This window comes from Strix aluco, chromosome 17 (genome assembly GCF_031877795.1).
Source record: "Strix aluco isolate bStrAlu1 chromosome 17, bStrAlu1.hap1, whole genome shotgun sequence".
Classification (NCBI taxonomy): domain Eukaryota; kingdom Metazoa; phylum Chordata; class Aves; order Strigiformes; family Strigidae; genus Strix; species Strix aluco.
Genome location: NC_133947.1, coordinates 14,629,679 through 14,635,678, shown reverse-complemented (window position 1 = coordinate 14,635,678; position 6,000 = coordinate 14,629,679).

Genomic DNA, 6,000 nt, shown 5'->3' with positions numbered 1-6,000 from the left:
CAGGACAGGGCTACCCCAGGGGTCTCCAATGGGTATACAGGAGTGAGGGCTTGTCAGAAGACTCGGTCTCCCTGGATCCACAAATTGCTGCTGAGCTCTGGCTCTATGTGCTCTCAGTGCCCTCAGCTCCTCCATCTCTTCAGGTCTTCTTGGTTCTTGCGCACCACCATCTGGGCAATAAGTGCCTAAAATATGCCCCTCTGCTTTGTCTCTGGGTTCATGTGTCCCTGCACCCTGCTCAGGGCACTCTGCAGAGCTGGAAGAGCTGCCTTGCTGGAATCAAGAAGGCAGCAGGGACGGTAGGAGAGGGAAGATGGTGCTGGTGCTTGGGGAACCAGCATGAATACAGACTGACTTGGCTTCTACTCTTGTTCTCAGGCGACATCACCTCCAGAAATGTAACAGGGACACAAGGACTTCTTAATAATGTTCAGCATGGCTCACAGTCCTATTGTCCTTCCCCTCTCTTCTTCATACCTTCCAAACTATATTACTTAACCTTCTTTTGTGAGGCCTTTCCCAATTCCCTTTGTAATTGTGACATCCCTTTGGCTAGCTGTGCTCTTTTCTTTTACACAGCTCTTTGCTCTCAATTTTCTTATTTTCCTTTCTGTTCCACTATGTGTTCTCAAATTCTTTATTTCCTGTTTCTCTTTTTTCTCTGTCTTCAGCAGAGATTTCTTTTCCCTTCTTTTCTAAGCCCACAGGGAGAGGAGCTGGAATCCTTCTTCCAGTGCATCAATCTTTTTTTTTCCTGAGTCCTGATCTAGTGAAACCTCTGAAAAACTGATGGTGACAATCATAGCAGTACAGGTACACAGTGATGAGTTTTATTGGCAGTGTCATGGATCTGTGGGAAGAAAATAGCCCAACCTGAGTGTCCCAGACTGAGCCTGCAAGGTGTACAATGGTTGAATCCCCTGGCCCCTTCTTTTTTTTAAGTAGAAAGCAGCTCTTTACTAGGTTTGCCTTGTTATCAGTTGATGAGATTAATCCAGAACCCACCTCTTGCTCCCAGCCCTGCGGGAATCCAGGTTGCCTGCAATGTCAAGCAAGTCTAATAAATAATTTGGATGGAGTCAGTGCATTTAGTCAAACAAATAACTTCATTCAAAGGGCAGAATGGATTTTGTCAAAAGTCTTTTTTCATTATGTCAAAATGAAGAAAAAATTGTGCAGCCCTTTCATTCTGTCACCACAAAGGCATTTGTTCAAGCTTCTGGCTTTGCTTGACGTAAAAAATGTAGTTGTCAAGCCCCACACAGTGAATTGCTCTTCCCCATCCTGTTAGCACGAGCACACAACCCCCCACTTCTGCACAGGGATGAAGGGACATGAGTCTTGTCACTCCACAGAGACACTGCTTGGATGGGGCTCTGGTGTGGAGAACAAACAGCAGATGGTCCATGGGGAAGAGGAAGCAGCATACTCAGGCTGATTTTATCCAATGCTGAGGAAGACCCATTCCAGTCCTTCTGGGCTTGTGCATGTCCCTTCCCTGTGCCCCAGCTCACCTCCACTAGCATCCCGAGACATGTTCTGCAGAAGGATGCAACACTCTCTGAGTGCCCAAAGGAAATTCAGACATCCCATACCATTTTGAAAAATCCCTCTCCACTTCATTGAAATCACTTCGCTAAATTAAGCAGGTACACATCAAACATACATGTGAGCAAAATGAGAAGTATGGGTATTTATGGCATGTCTTTAATCTTATTTATTAAAAGTAATCAAAAAAAAAAAAGGACTAGAACCTATGGGCAAAGTGCTGGGCACTGGAAGTCTGTTTATGCCATATGGAAAATAAGGAGGTGACGGGTGACAGCCAACACGGCTTCACTAAGTGCAAACTGTGCCTGACAAATTTAGTGGCCTTCTACAGTGGGGTTACAGTGCTGGTGGATAAGGGATGAGAAACTGATGTCATCTACCTGGACTTGTGCAAAGTTTTGACACATTCCCACACGACATCCTTGTCTCTAAATTGGAGAGACATGGATTTGATGGATGGACCACTCAGTGGATCAGGAATTGGCTGGATGGTCACACTCAAAGAGTTGCAGTCAATGGCTCGATGTCCAAGTGGGGAGCAGTGACGAGTGGTGTCCTCAGGGGTCAGGGTCGGGACTGGCGCTGTTTAACATCTTGGTTGGAGACATGGACAGTGGATTGAGGCACCCTCAGCAAGTTCACCAATGACACCAAGCTGTGTGGTGCGGTGACATGCTGGAGGGAAGGGATGTGCCATCCAGAGGGACCTGGACAGGCTGGAGAGGTGGGTCTGTGCAAACCTCATGGAGTTCAACAAGGCCAAGGGCAAGGTCCTGCACGTGGGTCAGGGCAATCCCAAGCACAAATACAGGCTAGGACATGAGTGGATTGAGAGCAGCCCTGTGGAGAAGGAATTGGGGGTGTTAGTGGATGGAAAACTGACTATGAGCCAGCAATGTGTGCTCGCAGCCCAGAAATCCAACCATGTCCTAGGCTGCATCAAGAGAAGTGTGGCCAGCATGTCGATTCTCCCCCTCTACTCTGCTCTTGTGAGACCCCACCTGCAGTGCTGGGTCCAGCTCTGGGGCCCCCTAAATCAGAAGGACATGGACCTGCTTGAGCAAGTCCAGAGAGGGTCACAAAGATGATGAGGGGGCTGGAGCACCTCCCCTGTGAGGACAGGCTGAGAGAGTTGGGGGTGTTCAGCTGGAGAAGAGAAGGCTCCAGGGAGACCACCTAGCAGCCTTCCAGTACTTAAAGGGGCTATAGGAAAGGTGGGGAGGGACTTTATATCAGGGGGTGTAGGGATAGGATGAGGGGTAATGGTTTTAAACTGAAAGAGGGAAGATTTAGATTAGATATAAGGAAGAAATTCTTTACCATGAGGATGGTGAGACACTGGCACAGGTTGCCCAGAGAAGCTGTGGCTGCCCCCTCCCTGGCAGGGTTCAAGGCCAGGTTGGACAGGGCTTTGGGCAACCTGGGCTAGTGGAAGGTGTCCCTGCCCATGGCAGGGGGGTTGGAACTAGATCTTTAAGGTCCCTTCCAACCCAAACCATTCTAGGATTCAATGATTTACAATCAAAATGAGAGACTAAGAGAGGATTCAGAGAAGAGTCATGGGCTCTCTCTCCTGTATATCTCTCAGACAATGGAAGCCACCCACATGCACCATCTTGAAGTGATCTGTGTTGCAATTTACCATGTAAGTCGTCACATTAACTGCAGTCCGTAGCCAAACTTCCAGCCTGCCAGTCAAAGCCAGCTGCCCCCACTGAGGTCTCCCAGGGCCATGACAACAGTTTAGCTGTAGTAGGACCTACAGCTGCCCAGCCAAGCACTGTGAGTCACAAGAACAGGGCAAGCACTGCACAGTTCCCTCCAACAGAGAATGGTGCATCCCGAGGGTCATCACATCCACAAGCACACATGAAACTTGCCTACCTTAATGCAATAAATTCCTCCAACATAAAAGATGCTCCACATACGGCAATAGCCTAATCAGGCAGCTGGCTCATAACTGTTGGGGAAAAGAGAGAAGACACCTAAGTGGTGCTCCGTTGCTGTAGGGGACATAAAGAGCTCAGAGAGACATGTTCCTGTATTGGATCAGCACAAGTTCATGCTATCATATTCTTCCATCTCACCTGAGGGAGTTCCAACACCTTTGGCCTCCTCCACCCTCTCACTGCCCACACCACAGAGCAGCCTCAGACAGTTGGCCCTTTCCTCCCAGCACATCCTTTCTCAGGCACCATGGCTCTTGCACGCCAGTCTGTGTGCAGCTGCCTCAAGGTGGGTCGGTGCTGAGCCCTCCGCGCTGCAGATGGCTGGAGCAGTGGCAGGACAGAGGCTCCTGTACACCCCGCCCTTCCCCAAACTCCACAGGGCTCCTGCTTCCATGGACAGGGAGACAGGGTCTGCTCCCTGGGCTGGGAATGGGGTGTTTCACATCCCTATGGGAGACCTTGGGCTGGGAGGCGCATGGAGCCCCACATCCGTGCTGAGATACATCTAAATACAACTACCAGGAGAATGGCAAAGCAGCCTTTCATTCAGATATAGCAAAAGAATAATGAGTTCATTAGATACCAATTGATTGATAAAGAGGGATTTATTGAAAGGTCTGATGAGTGTAGCCAAAATTAGTTTGCCATGTAATTAACTAAAAATGACTTAAGCAATGCATTTTTAATTATTATCTTAGTACAGCCAACTTGTAAGAAATTTCAAGCATTTAATTGGCATTTGATAGAATAGCTATAGCAAGCTAATTAGGTACCAAATTATGGAATGCGCTAATTGATATTTAATAAGTATGTCAATTGGTATCTAACTAGCCAATATGTTATAGCTATCTTGGAATATGTCAATTAAGTGCCTAAAGATCTCTTTCAAGTAGATTATAAATGTAATCTAATAAGGATGTAATTTGCAACATTTTTTGATTATGGATTGTGACTTATTTGCTTCCTGAATATGTTATTGCTATTCACAGACTCATTCATACAATATAACATAAATAATTTTGCCTACATGAGCAACTTTGGCAACTGATATTTTCCTGGGCTATATTCCTCTCTCACTTATGCTGGTGTAAAGATTTATACTCCCTTCACAGGACCTAGAGGGGGACATCTGAAATATATACCAGTGTAACAGCCACAGGCAAACTGGATGGAGCTTAAATTGGTTTAGCTGCAACTGGTGTCCAACCACAGCATCTTGGTTACTGTCAAGGGGTGGTGAGCTGGAGAGAGGCCAAGATGGCTGGTAGGACCAGCTCACCTGGAGAGCAGCGGCACTGACTCAGCCCCGAGCTTTTTGACGTGTGGTCTTGTTCATCATCAGGAAAAATCAGGGGAATGCTATTAAAGTCAGTGGCATCGCACAGGTCTGAACCAGGTGAGAGTTTTTCTCTGCAAGTTTGTTTCCTCAAAGATCATAAAAATTGCTGCTCTCAGGACAGGAACAAGAGGGGGTAGTGCATGGGAAGTAGCTTAATTTAAAGGGTAAGATGTCCTCAGTGCCTCTCAGGAGACAGGCATTACATTTCAGGATGTCAGGCTAGCTCGCTTAGCTCCTAACAAGATTTACCTGTTACTTGAACACTCCAGTCAGCCTGAATCCCCAGAGAATTTCACTAAAGAGTTAATTTAAAGCACAGTGATGACCATGGTTATTTTCTTTTGATTTCTTTGATACAAGTTGCCACTTACGCTATGCCTTCTGAGGTCTTTCCCCTAAAGCAATCCACACATCTCTTTGTATCATGTGTAAGTATAAGGTTCGTATTATGAGAGGTGCAGCACATAACATTAGTGTTGTAGCGATCTGAGCACTTTATCTTCATGAGTAAAATACCCAGCTGCTCTTGAATTCAACTGAAAAAAATATGCTGCCACTCGTAACAGCAATACATTTTCAGTTACTAATAACAACTGTTGTCATGGAAACAGCCGGTCCAGCATGAATGTAAGGATTTGCTTTCAGGTCAGTGCTGTATTAGTCAGCAGCCTTTCAAAATCTCATCTCCCCAGCACAGAAGTCTCCTGTCCAATTTACTCTCTACAGCACTTTTTCTCCATTGTGAATTACTCAAAATTAATTACATTTTATGACAATTGTGTGCAGCTCCTTTTCAACTCTACTCTTTGTATAATTACTTGGAAATGTTTTACAGGGGCCAAAAGAAAATTTTGTAACTATATCCAGGTTTGGGAGATCTTTTTTTCACAGGAACAGTAACAACAGTAATAGGTTGAATTAACATTATGATAATTAATAATAGACCATTCAGTGTAGAGATGGGCAAGAATTTGGGATGTGTCCGGGTTCCCTACCCCTTTTGGGGTCTGTGAATTGGCTGGTGAAAGGGGCAGCGCAGAGGGCTGCAGTCAGCTGGGGAAGGGTGTGCAGGCACCCAGGGCTGCCTCCCCTGCTATAAGGCTCATTTTGAGCCCCTGTGGTGGATGTGGGTAAAAGGAGTTTGCTCCATCCCAACCTTGT